General features: G+C 40.6%; 1 protein-coding gene across 1 annotated transcript in view; it reads left to right on the forward strand.

The window, feature by feature from the left end:
• Positions 1 to 25,601, forward strand: part of GAREM1 (GRB2 associated regulator of MAPK1 subtype 1) — a 104,283-nt gene that overhangs the window by 28,267 nt on the left and 50,415 nt on the right. The gene's annotated exons all lie outside the window — the stretch shown is intronic.

Genomic DNA, 25,601 nt, shown 5'->3' on the forward strand with positions numbered 1-25,601 from the left:
TACCTAAGTGTGCCGATAGCTTGTCATTTCAAAGACATTTAAAACCTTGCATTGTGAACCTTCCCAGGTGGGGTGCCGGGTGGGAATGAGTCAGAAGTCTCTTCTCCAGTGTTAGAACTGGTGTACAACAAACGTCCTACTGAAACCTGTTTCTACTGGTTTGATTTGTTAATCATGGAGCAGTGCCTGATGGGCCTGTTCCTCATTATGTCCTGCTAACACAGAGGAGGATGCTCTCTGCAGGTCTTCTCAGGAGTGAACTTGCCTTTGCAGCAGTGGAGCAGGAGAGCTCTGTGAGATTTTGCAATGTGCAGCTGCAGAAGTTTCTCATGTCCAAAGGCATGCCTGCCTCTTAAGACACGATTTTGTGGTCCCAGCAGCCCTACTGCTGCCCGCTCTGGGATAGTCAGACCTTAGACACTGAGAGAGGAGAGCGCTGAAGTATGGTGTGAGTTAGGTGGCTCCTAGTTGTCTTGAGATGGCGACAGCAGCTGCTGTTGCTCAGAACTCACCCTGAACCTGATGCATCCAAGATCTTAACAGGCTGAGAAAATTGGGGCTGTTCAGCCTGGAGAAGGCTGTGTGGAGTCCTCATAGCAGCCTTCCGATATATGAAGGGGGCCTACAGGGATGCTGGCGAGGGACTCTTCATCAGGGACTGTAGCAATAGGACAAGGAGTTTTGCATTTAAACTTAAACGGGAAGTTCAGGATAGATATAAGGAAGTTCTTTACTGTGAGGGTGGTGAGGCACTGGAACAGGTTGACCAAAGAAGTGATAAATGCTCCATCCCTGGCAGTGTTCAAGGCCAGGTTGGACAAAGCCTTGGGCGACATGGTCTAAGTGTGAGGTGTCCCTGCCCATGGCAGGGGGATTGAAACTAGATGATCTTAAGGTCCTTTCCAACCCTAACTGTTCTATGATCTTGGAAGAGTTTGGAATTTTACTTTGGTGATACTGAGCACTCTTGGATGTTTATAGTACGTTGAGTCTTCTGTAAGTATGCTGTGTGACTCTCTTCATGTCCCTGGAGAGATGAGCAAGCATTAGACTGACAAACATCCTTTGCTTGACGGCTTTATGGTACACCTGCTGCTAACTTGTGTTACTCTGGGGACGAAGGGAGTGCTTCCTTGTCTTAAGTTCAATTTAGATTCTTCCCTCCAAGTGCAATTTAATGCTGTCTGCTAGTCAAGGAAGGTGGTGTTGGACAAAGAGCCCTTGGTCTGGGGCTTTGTCTCCCTGGGAACAGTGGGTGGTGTCAGGAAGAGCTATACCTGTTCTTCTGCATAAGTGGAGCAGCACAGCTCTGATGGGGTAACTTTTAAGTGCAAAGAGGTGGGTGAGATCTAAGACAGGGAGGGACACTGCTCTGGAGTAGGGAACTTAGGTGAGTCTTTTCCAGGTACACCACTCCCTGATATATGTTTTGCATTTTAATTTGTGTTTTGCTTTGAACTTAACCTGGCACCCAACTACCACGTAGTTCTCCTGGGGCTTTTGTGCTGTACAACTGAATATAACTTCTAGAGAACAGGGCCCCAGTGCAGTACTTCTGAGAAAGACAGGGCTGCCAGGTATCTGTGGGCTGGTAAATTATTAATGAATGTATGTCCTCAGAAGAAAACCATGAAAAAAACCCCTCATGTTTAATCCCCCAGTACCCAAGTTTTGTTTTGTTTTTCTCCTTGAAAAATGTTGTATGATCTGAAAAGAAGTTGGAGGTTTGAAAGCTTTTCTTCACAGGTACTGTGTACAAAAGCATTGCTACCAGCATATAGTCTTCATGCCTTTAAAGAGAAATATGACTTCTGTAGCTGCAAATACTTGACTGTGTGAACTTTCCTGAGAATTGCAACCCTTTTCTCCCCGTAAACGGGTAAAAGAAAGTCTATTTGGTATTTGTTGTAGACATATGACTGTAGAGTAGTGCCTGGGTATTGCAGAGTGAGAGGGTGCTCATTGTAGTAAGCAGCGCGTGCCTCTTCAGCTATAGAAATCTGAAATTGGTAATGTCTGAAAACATTTGCAATTGTCTGTATAGTGTCATTCCATGCTTTCCTGTCAGGGAAATGATTATGCCTTAAAATATATTTACCTACTTGTTTTCAGTTTAATTGCTACCTCCTTGTTCCCCACAAAAGACTGAGTTTTTCTATTCTGGGTAATCACGGCTTTGTAGTCGCGGAACTGTATTCATATTCCTGGATTTTTCAAACTTGTTGCCTTGAAATAATGGATGAACTGTTCTTCTATACATGAGCAAATATATATATTCTTAATTTTCCTTTTTGCTTCATTTTGCTGTCGGTTTTGTTGTGGATTTGGCTTTTTTTCTTCTTAGAGAGTTACCCTCAACCAGTTGAGTTGCTGTCAGACTTCCTCATGGTCCTATCTGTTTGTTATTCCACTTTTCTGTACCTATTTAAATTTTGGTAAATGCCTCTCCACTGCTCTACAATGCAATATCAAATCATAGGATCAAAAGGCAGGCACTGAAGTTGCTGGCAGTAATTGCTTTTTTCTTTTGTACCTGTGGGTGCCCATGTACTTCCTGTTCCTCCATCTCCCCACGTTAGCCAGTCTGGTGAAGTGGCAGCTTTTTACCTAAGTTTAATGAAATATTTCCCTTTTGCCTGACCACCTGTATTAGAGAATCTCTTTTACTCTGCGTTTTGCTTTATAACTACTGAAGAGTGTATACATATGTCTTTCCATTATTTTTTGTTTGCTTGCTTTTCAATTGAGCAGTTTTTCCTGAGCCCAAGGAGTTTGTTCTGAGCGTATATGATACTTGCTTTCTAGTATTGTGTGCCAGCAGCTTCCCAGAATGCAAGCTATGAATCAGAAATACCTTTTCAGTGTGGGAAGGTGGTTCAAATTTAGCTTCTAGTGAAACAGCGATGTGCAATTCTTCATCAGTCACACTGGTGAGAATCTTTCACTTTCAACTTCATCTTTCTGGAGTCAGCCAGACTATTTTTCAGTGTCTAGTTTCCTTAGAGTTATCATCCTAGTACATTAAAATCAGCAGACTGTGAGACTGTTTCTCTCTTTGTATGTATATACAGCCTTATGTCTAGAAGAGATTTCTGGAGTCACCTACAGAATGTGCAGAATTTGCTTGACGTTCAGTTTGGTGGCTGGATACATCAAAGCTTGTATTCAGCCTTCTGGTGAAACCCCATTCAACTATGTTTTAGTTCCCACCCACTTTCCAGTTTTGCTGCCTGTCCCATCTCAAATGCCAGAAACCGCTGTAGAGTCTGCAACTCTCCAAGGCTGCTGCTCTTTGATGTAATGAGAACCGTAGGGTTAGTTTCACAGGATAGTATGTTCACAGGATAGTTCACGGGGTATTATTTCCTCCAAGTAATGGAGGAAGAGGCTGATTATATCTCAGAAGTTCATGGAAAGAAAATACCTGTATTTTCTCTCATGTTTTCCCACCTGGAATAAGAATTTGGGATTTGTAGACACCAGTTTGCACAATAAAATTTGTTTGGTTTCATGAGATTTGGTTGGTGCCTTAAAGGAAACAAAAGCTTGTGATGATAGTGATATTTTTCAATACTATCTCAGTGGGGTACTGGGTGGAAAGAGGTGTATGCTTTTAGATACAGCTGTCTTGCTTTCCTCTACTTTGACTTCAGCACGGGTATAATCTTACCCTTGTTTAAAAGAAACTAAGATTTGTCTCAGCATTGAACTTCCTGGGTTTTATTTGTGAGAAGGGAAAGGGAGGAGGAGGAGAGAAGGAAAACCTGCAGCTTTTAAAACTGATGATTTGAATTATCACGTTCCTCTCAGACTTCCACAGTTCTTGGCTGTTACTCTAAGTCTGCAAACTTGGAACTTGATGAAATTCAACTGTGACCTTATAAGCATTCACTGTAAGGTGGGTTTTTTGTTTGTTTGGTTTTGCTTGCTTATTTCAGATCTCTGTGGGCAGCAGAGAAGCTGATTGGAGTTGCATCAATTAGGAAAGAACTCTAGAGGCTTGTAGAAAAGAAATTAACTGTGGAGGATGACTTTTTGAAAGATTGCAGTTGAGGGAAGGGTAGAATAGCAGCCAGGAAACTGGTTCCCGGAAGGCTGGGAGATGGGCTAAATCACACAGGATTTGCTTGGCATTGCTTGAATTACTTTGCCGTAGCTCCACTGGTACAGTGGGCTCATTTGCATGATGATAGAAAGACTTAAGTGCTTGGGAGAAGGGTCTTAAAAGCTGCCTAACTTAACCATTGGGAAGCTGAGAGCAAAAAGGCTGATCCTCACTGGGCATTTGAGGTATATTTAGGGCTGCACTTGAGGTTCTGGTCCGATCCTGTGTTTCTGACCACTTGAGTCTGTTCTAAGTACTAGCTACAAGGAAATTGAGAATGTGTTTCTGAGTTCCCAGGAGGAGGCTCTTCTCCTCTTTCATAAGGTATAACTTAAGGATTTAGAAGGGGCAAGATGCATGAATGCTACAGCCTACCCAGTTAGTAAGCTCCAGCTAGTGAGGTTGGGGTAGGGATGAGCTGCCTGTTTCTAGGCACTGAACAAGGCACGAATCAAGTGTGAAGCTGCCTCACCCTTTCCTACTGTTAATCTACCCGTTTCCTACCCTTTGCCTTCTGTTAATCTCTTGCTTAACTCTGGTTCATGAAGTTGGGGTTTGTGTTTTCACGTGAGCAGAGGAGCAGGTGCAGAAGTAAGAAAGAACACGTCACTGCTACAAAATCTTTACAAAGAATGATGCAGTCACCACCGCAGTTATCTCGTGGTAGACCTGGATTATAGCGCATGCTAGTAGAAGATATAGACTTTTGCAGAGTACAGTTCTTATTGCTTAGGGGATTTGGGTATGGTTTACTGCATACCTTTTTTTTTTTTTTTTTTTTTACTTCATTTCGCTGTGTCTTCTGCCCTTGGTTTCACTTTGAATCAAGTTTGTCCCTTCTCTTTTCCTTTGCTGGTATTCTGACTTGTTACATGGTCTAAATCTGCATGGGAATTTGGGAGGGAAGAAATTGCCAGGAGCCTCCTATGATTAGTCTAAGAAATCTGTTTTAGACTGACCATCCCTTTTGCTTCTTGGGGCTGGAGGGCGAACTGCTGTTACAACTGCGCTAACATGGCAAACAAGCAAAGCAAAACTTATGAATGTCTTTCCCTTCTGTACATACAGAACCCAGCTGGCAGGAATGCAGAGCAGGAGTTTTGATAGGTTGTGTGTGTTTGGGGAGGGAGCTGCAGAGGAATTTGTCGCACAGGATGATGTCATCTTGTGAATTTTTGGATACGCAAACAGACTTTTTTTTCCCTGGAGCCAGTGCTTGTGGCTCAAAACAACTGATAGGAAGTGTGGTAGGAATTCTTCGGTCAGCATCCTCCCCATGGAAACCAGCACACTTCACGTCTGGGAACAAGAGCCGGTCACGTCAGTGGTGCCTATTAAAGCAACTGACATCATGGATGTCTTAAGCTTCGACTGAACTACTGTACCAATTGGTGCCAATAGAAAAATAAAACCATGCTATTTAAGCCATGTATAACTGTTTATACGGAGAACGAAATTTGTGTGTTTAATTTAGCCGGTGATCCAAGACAGTCATTCTGCTGTGTCAGGGAAAGGCACTTCTGTGAGCTTTGAAACTTCGAGGAACGGAAAAACTGGCTTTTTTCCTCTGTTGTGAGCTGTTGTGCAGAGATTTTCTGTCCTCAGTTGGTAGAGATTAACTTGTTTCAGTGTGCACCCAGGGGAAGCTATTAACACTAATAGCAAAGGTGACCATTATTAACTGGATAAGAGAAACATGGATATTTAACTTCTCATTCTGAAGGACCTAAGCATTAATGGGAACCTGAAGCCTGTGCTTATTTCCCACACAGCTTTATGTACAGATGTGAAGCTTCATTTCTTCTTCTCGTTCCCTTTAGTGCAGGTGAAACTCAACCAGAGTGTGCAGCTTGCTCCCAAAGGCAGGCAGAGCACAGGCAAAGAAGGAAATACAGTGTACATGTGTATACTGCACGGGGGTGTAGTATGAGTGTCCTCAATGAGTGTCCTCAATCTAGGAATGCCTAGCAGTGAGCCACCTGTCAAAATCTACAACACTGACAGATGCCACTGTCATCTTGGATGGTTGATAGCCTATGTAGAGTAAGAAAGGCCTTTTAAATCTAAATGCTAAGGAGGCTATGTTTTTCGGGGGAGTCACCTTCACAGCATGCTCTTTAAATATTTGTCACCAGTTCAACCTTTTCCGGTTCATCTCGCATGAATTCTGTATTGCAGTAGGCTGGGAATAGCCAGCCAAGGCTGGCTGGCTGCAATTGAATGGCCAAAATAATTCAAGCTGGCTGCGTCTGTTCCTTGTTTCATGGTGCTCACCTGATTCCTCTTTTCGTGTGTGTGTGGACCAACTCATCACTCATCATGTGAAAGGTCCCTTTTTTGTCACGATGGCTGCACACATGCATAAAAAAAAAAGATGGACATGTCATTAGGTTTCTGAAGGCCTTAATCAAAATGATGGGAAGTGCATTTGTTGTCTTCGGCCAGAAGCATAGGTTGGTTTGTTCATTTTTCACTTTTTTACCATTAATAACCTTTTGAACATAGGCAAGTGTGAGATGTGTATCTGTGGAGGAGAAAGCAGGAAGTGCTGACTGGGGAAAGCTGTCTCTGATAAAGTGCTGCGTGGGCCTCTGCGTTTCCAAACTCAAAAAATAAAGGCTGTATAGGCCAAGTGGAACTACTGTGAAGCTTGATGGGGAAAGTGAAACCTTGGTCAGATGGATGGACAAGGTGGCTTCCATAATCCAGTTCTTTAGCTACTGGGGTTCAAAGTGTGTAGGGGAAAATAAGAAGTTTGCTACACAAATATTACCACTAAAAAAAGAAGAAAATTCAAGTAGTGCTGTGTTTAAGATTTGTGGGTTGAAGTTCAGGCATTCTTAGGAGTGTGACTTGGAAACCCACAACCAGCTGCTGGGAAGGATGCATCCCTTGGAGTTAGTGTAGGGGAAGGGCTACAGCATATCCTTGGGAGTAAGAATGAGAGTCGCAGTGTGATAGTAAATCAGCTTTAGCCTTTTCTAAACATTGCTGGGATGCTGGATATGTAAATGGTCATTACTTCTAATTGTTCCTGGTACCAGTGTTTTCCTGTAAAGTGCTTTTGGATCCTCCAAGGAGGACAGCAGCTATAAAACATAATGTGAATTTAGACAAACTTTCTAACTAAAATTAATGGAGAATCTGAGTTTGACCTCAGACTGTTAGTGTCTTAAACCAGTATGCAAATAGAAGAGATTGACTTTTATAATAAGATCTCATATGCATAAGTTCCTATCTGAAAAACTGCTTTCTCCAATTCTAAAGAAGAGGCTGAGAACACTTGAAATCCTAAAGAGCTGGAGTTTGTTGGTGGTTGGTTCCCCTTTTGTCAATTTGCTTCCTGTGGCTGACCACTACCCCACTGCGGGAAGCCTATGGCTGGGTTACCTGTGTTTGTCTGCTGGGGTGGTACCCAAAGTGCTATAGATACACAGCACGGGCCCAGGTGTGCAAGACCTGTTCTAGATAGGTCATTGGGAGCAGACGTGTTTGTGCTGCCTTCCCAAGGTGGGAGCACAGTGCATGGACTTCTCAATGGCAGGCAGGCTTGGGTGATCCTGTCAGCTTACACTCCTGTAGTCATCCTGCTGGGTGTGGGAATGCGCAGAGGAAATGTTACAGCAGTAGTAGGGAGGGACAGGAATGAGGGGGAATGGTGGTGCAGGGGGGAAGCAGAAGACAATAGCAGCAGCAGCCTGGGTGGCAGTGGAGAGCAGGAGCAGGAAGAGGTGGTAGGACTGGGGCTTCCCTATGGGAGGTTAGGAAATGCCAGCCTTGCAAGGATGAGGTGCTCTGCCAATCCCACTTTGGGATCAGGGCTCTTGTTTCTAACCAGTAACTCACTCTGGGCACCCAGTGGTTCTCAATATTCTGCTTAGGAAAATTTCTGGTACCATTTTAACAAAAAGTTGCTTTACTAAACTGACTTTCTGGTTAAAACTCTAAGGACTAGAATTAGTCTGTCTAGAAGAAAGAGACATATGGCAAGCAAATGGCCCTTTTTAATGAGCCTCCCACTCAGCAGTTGGCTGCTCATCCAGTTTGTGTGTGGCACAGTCTTGGAGCAGCATCTTATTGCCAGAAAAAAAAATATCCTGTAACCTTTTGGTGGGCTTTCTTTCAGGGATGGGGGGAACAGGTGATAATAGAAGTATAAGAGAAAGACAAAGCCTCACATTGGCTCCTTCAACAATTTCGTTACCAAAACTATAAGAAAATGTTCCAGAAACTACTGTAGAAAGCTGGAAAGCACCTAGTTCTTTACCTCTCAATGGTGGTTGGGTACCATATGTACCTTTTTACAGCAGGTGGGGTTTTGTAATGATAAATAAGTAATGTAATGCTTGACTTCTGAAAGTCACAGTAGTCTAAAAGGCCGCAGTAAAGTAAGTGGCTGCAAGTGGTCTATAAAATTGTATTAAAATTAATTTCATTAAATACTTGATGGAAAGTATTGTATTTGGTAGCCAGTAGTGGGACTGGAGGATTGATGGGACCATTGTTCCTGAACTGTAGGTGCAACCAATATGGGAGCATAAAATTTATGATGACCAATCTCTGCTGTTAGTAACAGCTGCATGACTGATCTAAGAGAAATCCATTGCTGAGGTGTAGCTGTGTAAGGAGTCATGCAAGGAAAAACATGTTTGTTTATGCCCAGCTTACTCATTCAGTCTTATGACTTCAGATGAACTTGTAGCAAGGTCAGGCTGTCCTTCAACACTTAATCTTGCCTGCTGAAGAATGTTCTGTGCTATGGCAATGACTTTTAATACTGGATCTGATGCTGATGTTTCTTCTCATATTGGTGTTAGTTTGTGTACAGCAAATGGAGAATACCTTGCTCTCTGTCATCCTGTTACTGACCGCCTCTGAATCTCCACCTTGTCTGATGTGCAGTAGTGTTACTTTCCATCTCACTATGATTCAGATTCGTATTTCTCCCCACTGCTCAGTGATTGCTTTGAAAGTGCAAAGTACTTTGCCACCCTCTGTGTGCAGTTGGGACTACCCAGCCCTAAGCTGAAGTTGTGCAGCCTTTGACTTTGAGCACTGCCACCACATGGTGTTTTAGTTGGATCCTTTGTCGCTGTAAGAAGGAGACTGGTTAAGTATTTCTACAGGAGAGATGTAGTTCAACGCAGAGCAGGACTGCCTGCAAGAAGAGTGGGAGGCGCTGGAGTTCACTGGGGTTGCTGCAGCAGCAGAGTGCACCTGACCCTTCACCTGGTACTATTTACTCTATCTTTAGTTGCCATGAATAAAATTCTTGTTGCTCTTTCAGAAGAGGAAGGGAAGCTATTAGCAGCAACGATTGTGCGCATCCAGCTCTTTTGATAAGATATGAGCTGGTAATTGCAATTTAAAATAACTTCTCCCAGTCCATCCAGTTAGCTCCGCAGTTGTTATCTAAGCAGCCTGGAACCAGAGCTGTGCCGCTAGCCTCAGACACTACCAGGTCTAGTGTCTGACAACCTCGTTTGATATCTGGGGTAGAGCTTTTCAGCTGGCCAGCACAGCCTGTGAGGGGGTTTGTAGGCTGTTAATCTGCAGTCTCGCAGGCTTTCTTCCAGCTGTGTGCGTCTAGCAGCGACTCCTGGGAAGTTCTGCCTCCCCAGACCTCGGCTAGGCGCACGCCAGCTGAGCACGTATGTACAAACCTTTTCTATGTCGAATCGCTGGTGACCAATTATAGCAGTGCAATATGGAGGGGAGGAGGGGGAAGGCATTTCACTCGCGGTATTTGCCAAGCCATATTATCGTAGCAAGGTGTGAATAATAGCCGCTCTCTCTAAATGCACAGATGCCAGATCTCACCTCGATTTGCTTTCCGAGGTATCTGTATGCCAAAAAGCAGCCTGCTTTCAGACACATTTTCCTTGTGTGTGTGCAGTAAAAATCATTCAGTATCAGTGGGTTGAACGCTTTTTTGGCGGGGGGGTGGGGGGAAAGGGAATCTGAATATATTTTAAGGAAATTATGTTCTGATGGGCAAGTATCTAAAAAACAATGCAGCAAAATTGTCTACCTAATTTTACCAATATGGCAGAGGTAAACTGTGTTCTTTGCTGTTGGGATGCATGTAGGGGGATTTTTGTTTTTATTATTTATTACTTTCTAGGGGTTTTTTTCCATTGTAAAGCGTAAAGGGGGTGTACACTTTTGTAGCATGGTGAATTAAATAGGATCAATCAGGAGTTGGTAGGTTCTGCTGACCGTACAGTAAGTGGTAGAAAGTTTTTGCAGTGACCAATCTTTCTTATCTAGTTTATTTCCATTGTCGTAAATTTAGCTGAAAAGGTGTAGGGTAGATTTAATGCAACCCAAAAGCAGGCTTTTGAATTTTCCATATCTCTGGTTACTCAAAAAATAGCCAAAAGAATTTTATGTCATATGCAGTTTTTAACAAAACTATGGTGCTTTAGACACTTGGAGCTAAATGAAATCCTGAAATACATTAATGTCACAAATTTTAAGAACATGGAATAAAGTGAAGTATTGTGCTTGAGATGGAGAAAGAAGTCTCGGAAGCACTGAAATTCCTGTATGACGAATTGCCACAGCTTGTATACCTCTGAGTGGATGTGCAAGGAAGCTGCTGTTTCTATCGGAAAGTTTCTGCAAAAGAAGGTTGCAGCCAGTCCTTTCCAGTTTGAAAAAGCACTAAAGGGAGTTGGGGAAGGGGGTTGAGTCCCAGAATTAGAAACCTAGTAAGTGTTTAAGGCCTATGAAATTTCTCTTCCTCAAGTGTTGAAAACAAAACCACTATGTGAATGCTTCTGAGAGGATTGCTCTGCCCAAATCAATAGCACAAAGTGCCTGCTGCCTTGTTTAGTACAAGGCTACTTGTACAGGGTAAGAACATTTTCGGCTTTAAATGCCTGTTGTGCTTTTAAACTGGTATGATGGATAAGAGCTGTACTGCGTATAAATAGAGACCCTCACTTTGAAGGGCATATATCGTATGAACTTATATGTGTGCTTTATGTGGATATTACTGAAGTTTGCTGTTCTATGTGGTGATGGTGGGTGTTGATTGTTTTTCACAGTTCATACTTACTGGTCCAGTCACAGTAATCTTTAGATGCATTTATAAAATAAAGTGGAGGAGAAAATAAGCGTTACTGCCTGGGGCCTCACCTTGAGCAACAGTAACTCTTGCTCTTCCAAATGGGAATCAAAAAGTTTCAACTGTTGCATTTTGAAAGATGGTGCTTGAGTAATACTTGATCATGTTCATAGTTTAGTTGGATCAGTTTAAAACAAAGTCTCTTTTAAATGGCTTAGTTGTTTGTAAAGCTCAAAACCTTGTGTGGCTAGCTATTTTGAAAACTAAAACGCGGGACCTGGTTGGTTAGCATTTGCCCTAGGCTTCAGTATCATTGACTTCAAAAGAAATCAACAATAGAAATGACTTGGGCTGGTTTTGGCAGATGAGGCTGTTTGTTTCTTTAGTTGGAGAGATGATCTTGGGAATGGAGACACAATGCTTTGACTAGCATTGCTATAAATATTAGTCCCCCCTCCAGGAACTCTCTGTACTAAACAAATAAACAAAACTGTTTAGAAAATTTGTCCTTTTATGTGAGGAACCATTAAAATGAATACAAATGCCCTATTACCTATGTCCTCAAACAGTTTCTCTGAAATGGATTTAAAAATAACTTTGTGTGTTGTTTTCTTACATTTGAGGTCTGTTTGTGGTATGCAGCCACAACTCTATGTTGTTGCATGCTAGAGCATGTCATATCATGGCTTCTTAGGCCGGATGAGTTTCACAGGTCAATTATGCTTAAAATTAACAAATGCTTTAACTCAGAAATTTGTCTTGAATGGTCAGTTTTGTAGTTCCAGGTTTAGTAACCTTCATCAGGTAATTCTTCACCAAGTATAGTCTTCATTTGAAACACTCATCAGTTGTTTCTCTTGGTAATTCCTCACTGGAGGAAAAAAAAATCTTCTTTCTCTGTCGTAGGAGGAGAGTGGTTATGGCATGTGGGTGATGTCACAACTTTTGGGTAACATTTGGAGTAAGTGAAAAAACAAACAGCATGGGGGACAGATTAGGTGAAGCTGCTCTTAACTGGCCTCTCTGATCAGAGGAGAACTCAGTACACTCTCTGTTCTAAGTAATTTTGCAGAAGTACATAACGTTTCCTGAGTTGAGACATAGATTTTTTTAATTTTTATTATTATTATTTTTTATTTTTTTTCAAGAGAGTAATAGAAGTCCCACTAATTTCAATGGAAGCAGAGCTAGGTTACTGATAAGGGCTCTTGAGAAGAACCTACTTCTGAGTATTTGAAAATACTCGTATTCTCTGGTATTCTGCTGATACATGCTTCAGAAACTGAAAAATGGAAGGAAACAATGCGGGTCAGTTATTGAAATGCAATGCCCTGGGTCTAGCGACTCACGTCTATTAGAAGAGGAAGTGGCTACACATGTCAAGGTTTTCAAGTCTTACTCAGAAGCAACTTAGGTTCAAAAGCATCTTTCTTTAAACTTTGAAGTTTAATCTAGTGGCTATAAAAGAACATCCATCTATGTCTGTATAGAAATAAATTACAGCAAAATCAGCTATTTGCCAAGGATGGATGGAGCTATTGCAGACATGAGGATATTTGTTTTGCTAATTCCATATTAAATATAGTTCAGATGTAATGGCAGCAAAACCAAAAATGTGTACTTGCAAACTCAGAGCGTGTAAGTACAATTATTAATTTTAAATGCATTGAATTAGTCACTCCCAGCCACCCACAACCATGGATTTATGGATGTTGCATTTTGGAGCACCAAATCTAGGTTCCTTACTCTTAACTGCTATAGATTGGAAACATTGTAGGAGTGAAGAACGGTATAAATGTGGTTTCCACTGAAAAGAGCAGGTGCAAGACCAAATACAAAGGACTTGTATTATTTAATAAGAGCACCTCCTCTTGTAAGAGTTGGGCTGCAGACTGTTCAAACCATATCCAATCAAATATTTGGAAACAGATGCACTCGACTGTTGTTCCTCCTGTCTTCCCTTCCAGTGGATACAGTTGCACATATTAAAATTAGCTGATAAAGATGAATTCTGTATAATAACTCTTTGGTTAAAACCAAAAACAAACAAAACCCCAAAAAGATATCATACCGAAATTATTGCTTTCCATAAGTAGTCAAATCTAGTTATCTTTGCAGCTGTGTACTTTTATAGAATTTTTCATCATGAATGGAATGTATACAGTGCAAGAGTCAATAGCACAGTAAATGTAAAATCCCACTGTACTGTTTCGATGGATATCTTCCAGTCTGGTGGTAGAGGTTTTGGTGGAGGTTCCGGTTTTATCTTTTCAATTTCTTTTACAAACTTTTCTACATGGGAGTTACCGCTTATGATTTGTGGAGACCTAATAACTCCAGTGGTTGACTATTCCAGAAGGTCTGACTAATAGGGATGACAAAATTTTGTCTGCAAACAGTTACAGATGCAGGAGTTCAGACCAACATGGAAATCAAACTTTGGGTGTCGACACCAGTATTCTTTTAAATACTGTAAACAACCAGACAGATTATTCTTAGCAATGATTTAAAAACCCACCAGAGATTTGATTGCATCCAGATTATAATGCAACATTTCCCACTGAGCTGCAAAGTCAGAGTTATTTTGTCAGTAGAGGTTGTTAGGTTGCCACTCTTTTTTTTTTTTTTTTTGCTGTCATTTTGAGCCTGAGTATGGTATCACCTTAGTGTTTTTGACTGCTCAACAATCTCGTGATAACTACACGAAATTAAACGTGAAGAATAGCAAAGAGATTGCTAAAATTATATAAATATCTGGTAAATTCCCCCGAAAGAAAGAAAGAAAAAGCATTTCTTTTGTTTGGCAAATCCTTTTATTGGATTTTTTTTTTTCCCCCGGTTATACTCTCAGACTGATTTTACTATTTATTTATTTACTTCTGGTTTTTCTCTGCAGACGTATTGGCTTCAGGCATTGGCAACTGAGTTGTGTTTGCGGAGTCGATGTCTGTATTGTATTGATTACTATTCCTAAATATAGCAAAGTCACTTTTAGACTGTTCTCTCCCTCTTGTTTTGCAATCAGAGACGCATGTTCTTCTGTGATCTATTAAGCATCACTATCCCGCAAGTTAACACTAAACACCTTAGTGTTTAGGTTTTGACTAAATGCCTTCTGATCTTGAGAACTGTGAAAAGTAGTAGTTAAAAATCTTTATGCCGCAATTGACTAGCAGAAATTTTTAATGATCTTTTTGAATAGTTAAGTATGAGCGTAGACGTTAGGCCATATTAAAACAACTAAACACTTCCCTCTTTCATTGTGCAGTTAGCAAGACATACAGATTATTAGGGCAAAAGTCATTACTTTTCTAAAAAGCTACTGGTATATCTTCTTAAAGGCTGCTTCGTGTTAGAATAAATCTTGCTCAGGTCCATAATGTTGACAGTAGGTTTTCTATGGTTTGTTCAGTTCTGTAAAGCTTTCCAGTAAAAGGCTACTTATTGTTGTAGTCTTGGAAGGACAAGACAGTGGTGCCATCCTGGTTGTTCTTAGTGAGGTGAACTGCTTTCATGACTATGACCCCGCTGTTGAAGGTCTTGTGGATGCATTCCAATAATTAGGCCCAGCCAGGAGAAAAAGGAGAACTTCCCAGCTGAAGCAGGAAGGTGAATGAAGGTCCAGAGGCTGGACACATAGCAAGAGAGACTCATAAGCCGTGTCTAGATAAGCTGCTCCTCTGAGATGAGAGACTTGGTGGTTTTGTATCCCAGATGGTGCAGGCTGAGACAATGGAAGGTGAGGAGGAATTCCTGACTTGGGGCTGAAATAGTCATGTGGGCCTTGTGCTAGAGAGAGACCCTGATTAAGGACAGAAACTAAACTAGCCTGACCCTGAACAGAAATCAGCTTTAAAAGTACTAGGTGTCTGGCTAGAGAGGAATTTTTGTGTTGTGAGAACAGTTGTAATTTGGCACTGAGTTGCAATGTATTCATGAGCACAGATGCAAAACTAGAAGAGCATCATGTAGTTGCAATGGAAAATGTTTGTTCAACCACTAACATCTCAAAAGTAGCAGCAGCAGCTTTTGGTTACATAGTGCTAGAATCTGAATCTGAGTCCTATTCTTGTACCCCAGCTGTGCCTCACCTCCATAATTGTCCTGTGAGCTGAAGCATCAGCTCCATAGAGGTGCCCCACTGCTTGGCACATGGCTGGAGGTGGCTAAGTGGGATGCTGCTGCCGCAGAGCAGAGGGGGACCCCTCGTAAAAACTCCTTGCATGCTATTTCTGTTTGGTAAACAGAATGTAAAGCACTAGAGGAAGTAGTAAAGATGATAATTTATAATATTAAATTCATGATGTAATCAGGACACTTACAAGAGAGGATTTTGTAACCGTCTTTCCTGTTTTATTAGTATTATCTTGTATTGCAAAACTCTTCCTATTACCGGATCTGTTTGTAGGTGTGTTTATTCATAGGGGTTGGGACTTCTCTTTCATCCACAAATTGAACTGTTAATGTCTGGTGTATTTATGTTACACCCATTTTGCCATTTTTGAGTTCTTGAAAGACTCCAGTCTACAGTTTAACATTCTCCACTGACCATACAGCATTAGAATTGGTTTGACGGTGATTTATATGACCTTCTTTCAAAAGAACAACCAACCTGGCTAGTCCATTTCCAATAAAAATGCTTAATTCCATACCCTTTTCCAGTCCATTCTTCATCCTGCTGGAGCTAACTGGTAAAAATTCCTTCATTTGGTCTGTATGTTGGCTGCTTGCACATAAATGTGGGTTTGACAAAGCAGTGAGTTGTAGCCTGCTTTGTGTCTGACATACTGGCAAAGGTTTTAAGCAGGACTGAAATCTAGCTAACAGGGTCTTAAATCATACAGCTAAAACATATGAATGCAAATTTGTCAAGTGTTGCAGCCATAATATCTAAATGGGCCTTCAAAAAAAATCAGTTGCTGATGTGTTGCCAAGATTTTCTTGGTGAGAATTTGGTTTCTATTTCTTTAACAGAGGTGGGAAAGGTGCTTGGGCTGATCTTGGAACCTAATACACCCAGAAGTACAAGAGTGGAATTCCAGCAACTTGTCTTCAAAAATGTAGTGCTTAAATTCTAACCTTATGCTGCAGAACATTGTAGACACCCAGAAAAATGCTTATGTAACTTCCGAAACCTCCTACTTGGATAGAGCTGTGACTGCTCTTAAGCCATATTTAATGCCTACTTCCAAATTAAAATAATAGTTACATAAGCTGGACAACATGGAGCTATGAAACCATTTCTTATTACGTCCCTAGTTTACGCATGGCTGACATGATTGCAAGAAACATGCTTGCACATGTTTGTGAGTGTGTTTTATGCTCAGAGTGATCTCTCTGATCAGTCAGCAGCCTACAGCTCATCTTCTTATGTCCGATTCTTTCTAAAGAAGAGTATCTGTATGATATGTTCAATTTCAAACTTGGTTTAACTAGTTAGAGAGCTTGACAATCATTTATAATTTGTCTTTGTAGAACAGCCATGATATCTTAAGTAGCATTCAGATACGCAGGCAAATAGTACTTGTGGTGGGAAACTTTCATCCTCTAAAGGCAAGCAACAGAGGAGAGGTGAAAAGGAAATGGCCAGAGAGTATATACATTTAGGGTATATCCAGGCAACTCTTCAGAGCTGCATGGATCTTATTCAAATGGCTGTATGATTTTTTTTCCCCCCTTTATTTATTTATTTTTTTAAAAGCTGGCAACCTCTTCCACAACTGAGTGATGCTTCCTGCCTCCCTTTCTTGGTAGGGAGCCTGCGTGTTCTGCCAGAAAGCAGCTGTCACTTGACACAATCTGTTCTGTGCTCTGGCGTAGGCTGCCTGCTCAAAGGGGAGCTCTGTTGATTCTTACACATTAGGAGATTAGAGAGTGACTTCAACCTCCCTTGGTTATTAGGGCTTAAAGACCAGCTGCAGAATGAAATATTTGGAGCCTGTTTCACTAGCTTTCCATAGTGAAGTGGGTCAGGGTTATGTGTTGAAAGAGGGAGGGGTGTTCTGTTCCACCGTCTACGGATTGGGTAGTAGATGTCGGAATAGCATACCTCCACATCTGCCACAATATCATAGTAGTGTGGTAGACATGGAGAAGGGGGGAAAATAGAGGGGCTGGGGGGGGGGGAAGAGTTTATGAAGTGGGATTTTTTGTTTTGTTTTCTTTGCCGGGGTTGAAAAGTAAGGTCCATGTTTTTAAAACAGATATGTATATATGTATTATATATGTGTATATGCATGTGGATATAGAAAAATATACACATGTATATGCACACACACATCTATATATTTTTATATATAGATGTACACATGAAACTATGATTACTAATTATTGCCACCTCTTTTAGTGACTTCTAGCAATTCAGAGTTGTACAACGCTGCTCCTGAAGGCAAATTTCTTGTTACGGAGAACAGAAAAATAACAGGCTAGTAATACCAAACTTCCTCAACAGTAATAAGTGAAGAAAAAATATATTTCTGCAGAACAATTAAGCCTGTTTGGAAAGTAATGAGCACTATAATCATGTGCAAAGGCCTTACTGCAAGGAGTTTGAGTTACAAGAGACACTTACATGTTAGCTTAATTCTTTAAAATAAGCCTTCATTAATAAATTGCAGTACAATGATTTTTGCCATATACTAAGTCGTCTAAGTCCTGTCTAAAATGTTTCCTCAGGACAACGTTGAGAGAGCTAGTAGTACTTACCCTGTTTGTATATAATTAGTTTACTTAATGCTGGGTTTCAGTGATTACTCTACAGACGGTCTGATATGAAAGTAACACCTTTTAGGGTGTATTAATTAAATTTAACTGAAAGGCACCATAGCTGAAGGATATAAGAAGAACTGATTACCCTTTGGCATTTTTTGCTGTTCCTAAAGCCAAATGAAAAAAGATTACACAAAAATAATCTGAAGGTATCCTTACACTCTTAGTCTATATACTCTAAAATTTAGGATACTTTGTGATAAATACATCTTGGTTTTATATGGTTAACATTTATGTTTCCATGCAGAGGGAGCACTGTTTAAGCCTACTAGTTAAACTACAGCAATTTGAAAAGGAAATGTGAAAAATCAAACTTCAGTGTATCTTTAGGGTTCTGCAGTGATCTTATGTGAAAGGGAATTGTATAAAATTTGATCCGTTTATTCTACTAGAAAAACTATTATAGACTATGTGTGAATGACTCTCATCTTGGTGAAAAAAATGTGGAAAACATATCAAAGAATACAAATGGCTCAACAGACAAGTTGTCTGTTTTAAATTACAGCCTCATATTTAAATGATGAACTGTGTCACTTTCCGGGTTTCTTAAAGAAGTGGTCTTCATCTCCTTCAAGTTGTGAAATTGAAGTTTGTCACAATAATTCAGAAAATTCATGAGCTCCTCACATATTGTCCATGAACATTTCAGCTGTTCAACTTTGTTAGGGATCATGAGATCAAATCCTTCTCGCCTCTCTCCCACCCCCTTCTCTCTCTTCTGCTTGCAAAGACTTTTTTGTTTGTATAGTTTCTTGGAACAAAATCCACTGACAGCAGTCTGTGCAGTAGATTTATTAAGCAAATACAGTAGCTCCTTCTGTAGCTTCCTCTCCTGTATCATGCCTGTGACCCTTGGAGTTTTTCCAAGATAATGTCAGTGTTATGCTTGATAGTTGGATACATCAATTATGCTTATGTGGACTGAGCATCTTGGACTTCATTCATTCACAAAACTTGCCAAGTTAACTAGTGACTAGAGGTGTTTGGTTCCAAAGCAGAAGTCTTTTAGGTTGTGGCCTGTGGGACCTCTTACTACTTGGTCTTTGGAGAACTAGTAGGGTGGTGTCACTGTGCTGCTCCTTGTTTCCAACTTTCACCTAATAGTTGAAAGTTAAAAATCAGGACTACCCCAGAGACTCTCTCAGTACAGCAAACTTGTTATGTTGGTGGACAGACTTGCGGAGTTGGAGATGGTCGTTGTAGCTCCACTGGTGTGGTTGGGCCACTTACCTGTGTTGAAGTTGTACAGGGTTCTCCTTTTAATCTTATGTCTTTGACCTATTTGATTATTTTTGCAGTGTTGATCCTGATACTTCTATGGCCGGTTTAAGCCTAGTAAGAAAAAACCCATTGCTTTTCGCAGTTGTATAAAAGGTAGTTGATGGAGCATTAAAAGCCATTACTACAGAGGGAACAAACTTGGAAATCTTTCTCTTCCCTCAAAACTCTCTTGTGTACTGAACTGTGCATACTCTTAACATGTCTTCTCTAAGACACTGCAGGAAAATATAAAGCAATTGATAGAAAATGAAATGCAAACCAAAAATTAAGGATCACACCTCACTGAGTAAACATACTTGAAACAAGTACTTTCTCTTTAAGTAATATGATGATCATCAATCCATCCCCAAGCCAATTAAAAGGTGTGGTGCTTCTCACCTTATTCTGCTGTTGTAGGTGTGAGCTACTTGGTGTTAGATGGTCCTGAAAATCTTTCCTAAAGGTGTCCATTGGGTACATTTTCACTTAGGTGCTGTATCAAAGTAAGAACTTAAATGAAAATAGAGTTGAAGTAGAGATGGAGCAAACCTGGCAATACTAAATGTTGGCATTTTTCACGTGATGGTGAGAATAGGAAGCATGGCAGAGTAGGAGGGCAGAATAGGGTTTTGCTTACTAGATATGTTGGTTGCTGTCAAGTTCTCTGCTAGCCTGATTCTTTCCTAGTGGGTGAGTAGGACATAGAGGGTTCATGCTTCTATAGGTTATTTTATCTATAGAAATTGTAGCTGCTGTGCAGGCTGAAGTGAGCTTGTGTTAAGCAAAGAATTACTGTGGTCTAACTTAGATGATGAAACTTCTGTTTATGAGGATTCTTGATTGCATATCGAGTCAGTTATGCCTCGCTGATTGAGATGGCGCTGTGCTGAATTAAAGTGCATTCGTTTGCATATTACCTCCGGACTAATCAAGAATAGCTGTAACTACCAAGCACTTGATTTTGTCATGTCATTACTCTGAAGCACAAACTTTCTGTAGTGTGTGCACTACCTTTTACCTGACAAGTATGAAGGAGGGTACCTTTCCTAGCTCAGTTTTTCTAGAAACTTGATTTCAATGGAGTTTTTGCTTAAGGTGGTATTTGGGGCTAATGGATTGACCTCATGATTTTAAAAGTAGTAGATGACGAATTGAAGTCTGTGGTGGATGTTGATTGCTACCAGTAAAAGGAATTGTTGGGGGCCTGCCAAAACATTCCATTATCTAGTTTTTTCCAGGTGTGTTTGTTTGTGAATTTTCTTACTTTAATAAATGCTTCCTAAGGTCTTTCCTGGAGATTCAGATGCTGTCTGTAATCTTATACATCAGTTTATAAACACAATTAATTAAAATCTGTATAAGGACCTAAGGTTTATAGATACTCATGGTGGTCCTGCAGAGAATGAGAAAGATGCTTGACAATTTTGCATGAGTGGATAAGTGTAAGTAGACTTGTTAAAGCATCCAAAAGAAGCTTAAACTCACTGCTTGTCCTCTGTCTGAATTGAAACTAGAAGCTCATGGTTTATACGTGATGCATCCGTTCATGTTCTGAGACTGTATATCCTGCACTGATGAGCCAAGCTGAGGAATATGCTCCATAGTGTGTATTGACAGGGAAACTAGCTTTGGATGTGTGGTCACTGCATTCTTGGAAAACGTGAGGCTTTGTTGACCACCTCCAGTCATAGGCACAGGGCTGAGACTTCCAGATGGTGATGGCTTACTAGTACTTGGCCTAATTGTAGATGGGTAGGGAGTTGAGGATTAAAATTTTATTGGAGTGAATCTTGCTTGGTAGCAGTGGTAGAAACCTTACTCAGGCTGACCGCCACTTTCAAAGGGCGATACTGGGGGGGTGTGAAGCCAGCCTGGTTCTGCAGGTAGGGTGCTGTCCTTTCTGGGAAGTGTAAAGGTTGCTTGAGACCTTTGCTTTTAAAATCTGGGTGCATAAACCTGAGCCGTTTTCTTGCTGAGGCTATTGGAAAGCTACATCCTCCCATTGTGTCTGTGGAAAACAGATGTTGGTAATGCTTTCTGATTAAATGAACCCTTTTGTAGAAGAATCACTTTGGTGTTTCTATGAACTCTAGGGTAGTCTTTCTTTGTTGGTCACAGAGAGGCCAATGCAAATTCCTGTGGTACCTGTGTCCAAAATGAGACACTCAGTGGGAGATTGTTACCCTGGAAATCTTGGTAGATAGAGAGCTGCTACCATGATAGTCTGTGGTTGATCAAAACCCCAACCTTAATGGCCCAGTGACTCTTTCCAGTCCTATGTTTCGTGGATGCTACGTCTAGCTGGTGCCATAATGCCAGTGGATGTTTGAGATATCAGGGAGCAGAAGGCCTTTAGCTAGCACTCTGAGCAGTTTTAGTCCTTTCTCTGTAAATCAAATAAATGACTGCTTTTTGGGTAGCAGTCTGAGCCCTGACTTCAAATCTTAGCTAAAGGTTTAAAACCTGGATATCCTGGAATGGCTTATTTCATCTCTCTCTGTGGAAAAAGTGAGGAAAAAAGAAAAATGCAGACAGAGAGGGAGAGTAGCTGTAGTGTTTGAAAGTACGTTGTTTGTCTGTGACAAAAAGTTATGTACGGGGACATAATATTTTTGTTAGACCAGCTGGAATTTCACAAGATACAGTTGGCAGGCAGACTTTTGGGCACACGGTCCTTAGGGAGGAACAGCTATTTTTGCACTGCATGGGATGGATGAGACACATGAAGTTCTTGGCGGGAAGAAAAAGATGGAGAATATGAGTATTGAAGTAGGAGGGCAAAACAGTTTGATGTAATGGAGGATGTAAGTATTGAAGTAGGAGGGCAAAACACAGTTTGATGTACAGCCTTACAGGGTGAGACTTTACACTTTGTTTTCTGTGTGACTGGGCATTGTTGTTACCTGATGGATAGCAGTGTGGGAAGCACCTGGGTTAGTGCTCTGTGAGCACCGCATTGTTTTTGGAGTGGTGTGTTCAGCTAAGAGCTCTTCTGATTCTTGGTGCTTCAACACCTGGGAAATTTGTCCTCTGTTGGAAGGCGCCAGTGGGGAAAGGAGGCTTCCTTGTTATATAGCGAGGAGAAAAAAGCTGTGTTAGAGACCTTCTTAGAGGGTAGCCAGCAGTGCTCACCTGAACATGAGTCATCTCCACTTCAGTGCCCAGTCTAGCAGACTGGAAAGCCGGACCCTACTGTGTTGTAGGTAAGCCTGCTCACTGCCTGGGTTTTGAGGCACGGAAAAGGGATGCTGCCTGTAGTCCCAAATCTAAGCAGTGAGCTATGACAAAGGATGTTGTAAGATCCGAAATCCAATGGTTGTAGTAGAATCCAGTGAAGATTAGAAATAAACTTTTTTTTTGTTTGTTTATACAGTTAAAATAAAGATTTTTTTTGAATGGATTCTAATAGTATTAAGAAAAAAAGCAACAAACCCTAATGTATCTCAGTACTGTAATATGTCACTGTCTAACTGCCTTAATCTAATCTTAACCTAACCTCTAGTCTTAACCAGTTCTCCTTTAGAAGATTGAAGATGGTTGTTTACTGTGTAATTTTACACTTAACTGATTGAGAATGGGTTAAAGGGGACTTTTGTTCTCCAAGTCCTTCTCAAAAGCACTCATTTACTTGCTACTGATGGAAGAAGGGTTCAAGAGAGTGAGCTAGGTACATGATGTTATACTGCATGCATTCACGTTATGTGCTTAATTTGGATTAAAGAGGTCACACATACAAGAATGTTAATATAGGCACTTTAACAATGTGAAAAGACCCTGTTGGCGTTTTCTAATAGATCTGAACTCAGAGCTTTTGTAAGAAAATTTTGGTTCTCTAAATAGCATCCTACCACTTTTTCTTCTGGTGTAATTCAGATCTGAAATATTACAGCTACAGTAAGCATCAGGTGGGAGGCAATAAAAGCAAATATGATATACTAGGCATGTAGCAGAAGATCAGTATGTAAAGATGCCTTACACACATAGAATGGCTTAATGTGTTTATATAGTGAAAAGTACAGCATTGTATCTGTGTAAGAAAGCAACTGACCCTTCTAGGTTTCTTTCATTACTCTTTATTGGGAGTAGTAGGTTTAGCAGTATTTAAGCTTAGACAGCATCCTGAAAAAACAGATGAGCCAAGGAGTTCTTAAAGGTGCTTGTTGATGATGGTTAGAGGGTGGAGGGAGCTAATCACTTGGTTTAAAAGAGTATTGGCTGGTCATCTGGAAATATTTCTAGAACTCGGAACACTTTCTTATGCTGTTATCAGACAAGACTGTTGTGGAAATTTGTATACTGTTTATCTTGGTATACTTAGTAAAATAACATCACTTCCGTAAGAGACTTTGAAATCTTGGCTGAAGTTAGGCAAACTGGAAAAATGGAAAAATTAGGTTTGTAGTACAGAACACTGTTTAGTAAAAATGTGGAAAAATAGATTTGAAGGAAAAGATAAACTATGTTCTTTGACAAAAAACGCAGTTCATGTCTGTTGGTCTCGTGTAAGACAGTAGCATCTTTCATTATGAATGAGGATGGTTTTAATGTGTTTTACTACAGTTTAAAAGTACTTCCCTCCTGTCAGGTTTGAATATTGTTATAACATGCTTTATCTGCAGATACTCAGTAAAATCTCCCTTAATTAGTGATTCAGAAATCAGCCAGGCAGAACTGTTTCTTCAATTATGTGCCTTTCTAGAATCCAGGGGACTAGCACTACGTAACTGCTAATACTTGAAAGCAGCTTTCAAGATTCAAGCTGGCCTAAAGATGGCCTCTGCAGTCATGTAAAAACTGCAGGAGTTGGCTCGCTTAAACTCCTTCATGGTACTCTAGTTTACAGCTTTTGAAAGCGAAATCCAAGGGGGTTTATTTCTTTCCAGAAAGAAGGCTGTAGCCTGGCATATAGTTGCTTCCAGAACTTGTACAGATCTCTACAGATCTATGGGGCAAGGAAAATATTAATCATTACTTGGGAGGCATCATTGAGATGTCACATTCTGTAGTTGTTAATTTTATGGCTCATTTCTGCCTTTTATGGTGTTACTTCAGTGTTTATTTCTGTAAACTCTTACATATTCTTAATGCTTCTTGGGACCTCTTTCCTTAGGAGAGGAAAAAAGTATGTTTGCCTGACACCTTTCAGAAGGAGGATATTCAACAGAAGCTGCTTTGTTTTCTTTGACTAATTTGCTTTTAATTCAAAGCCCATGTTAGAACTTTTAAGGATATCTTAAGAGGTGACGAGTAAAAACATTTTCATTCACTATCAGTCTGTCTGTTCAACAGCATTTAGAAAAATATCTAAAAAAAAAATAAAAAAATCTTTTTTATTAAAATTAAGACTGCTGCAGTTGCTTCATAACGTTTGTTCATCTCTGTTCATTAAGAACTATTGGAACTTAAGATACTGGCACTTACATACGCATAGTATCTCTCCTACCTATTGCTTCACATATTTAAAATGTTTCTTTTGATTCTTCCTCAATTCACTGCCCATCTTGCAGTGCCCTTCCTGCTCTTGCATATCAGCATTGCGTTTGGAAAGCTATTATAGTGGTATTTTATGCAAAAATCATTTGTTCTATCAAATGTTCTAATGCAGGACAGTTTTGGAGTGCATATTACTTACAAGCATTTCTAAACATTGGGAGTGTATGTGTGATGAAAATAGTTGGGTTTATATACAAGGAACACAAGCTGTCTAAACTCAGGAATGTTTTAGAGGGTTGTAGCCTGAGTGCTCCCCTGCTGGGTTTTTATAGTCTATTTCTGTTTTGCTACAAAGACAGAAATCTCTGTGTGCAGCTGAACACTATGCTTGTACATCTTAGTGATCATTGCAGGTGCTGCTTTCCTGATTGTGTTCCAGTTCTCTAAGATGTTCCGCCTCACTGAACCTTTCAAGAATAGGGCAAATGAAGAACATGTTTCTTTTCCTGTTCCTTGTGACAGTTAAGTTTGATTTTAAAAATACTGCAGCAGTAGCTCTTTTTCCCTGTTCTTCGATTGTTGGGGAGAAGGGGGGTTATGAGAGGGGGGTTATGATATGGTTTTAGACTAAAAGAGGGGAGATTCAGGCTGGATGTGAGGAAAAAATTCTTTACAGTGAGGGTGGTAAAGCACTGGCACAGGTTGCCCAGAGAGAGGTGGTAGATGCACCATCCCTGGGGACATTCAAGGCCAGGATGGATGTGGTACTGGGCAACCTGATCTAGTTGAAGATGTCCCTGCTCATTGCAGGGGAGGTTGGACTAGTTGATCTTTGAAGGTCCCTTCCAAACCAAACTATTCTATGATTCTATATTGTGCATGCTGAGTGAGTATGTTGGGAGGGTGGTTGTGGGTAGTCACAATGAAAGCTTGCTTTCCCTTTCACCTGTACAGAGAATTGAG

This window comes from Strigops habroptila, chromosome 1, assembly GCF_004027225.2.
Source record: "Strigops habroptila isolate Jane chromosome 1, bStrHab1.2.pri, whole genome shotgun sequence".
Classification (NCBI taxonomy): domain Eukaryota; kingdom Metazoa; phylum Chordata; class Aves; order Psittaciformes; family Psittacidae; genus Strigops; species Strigops habroptila.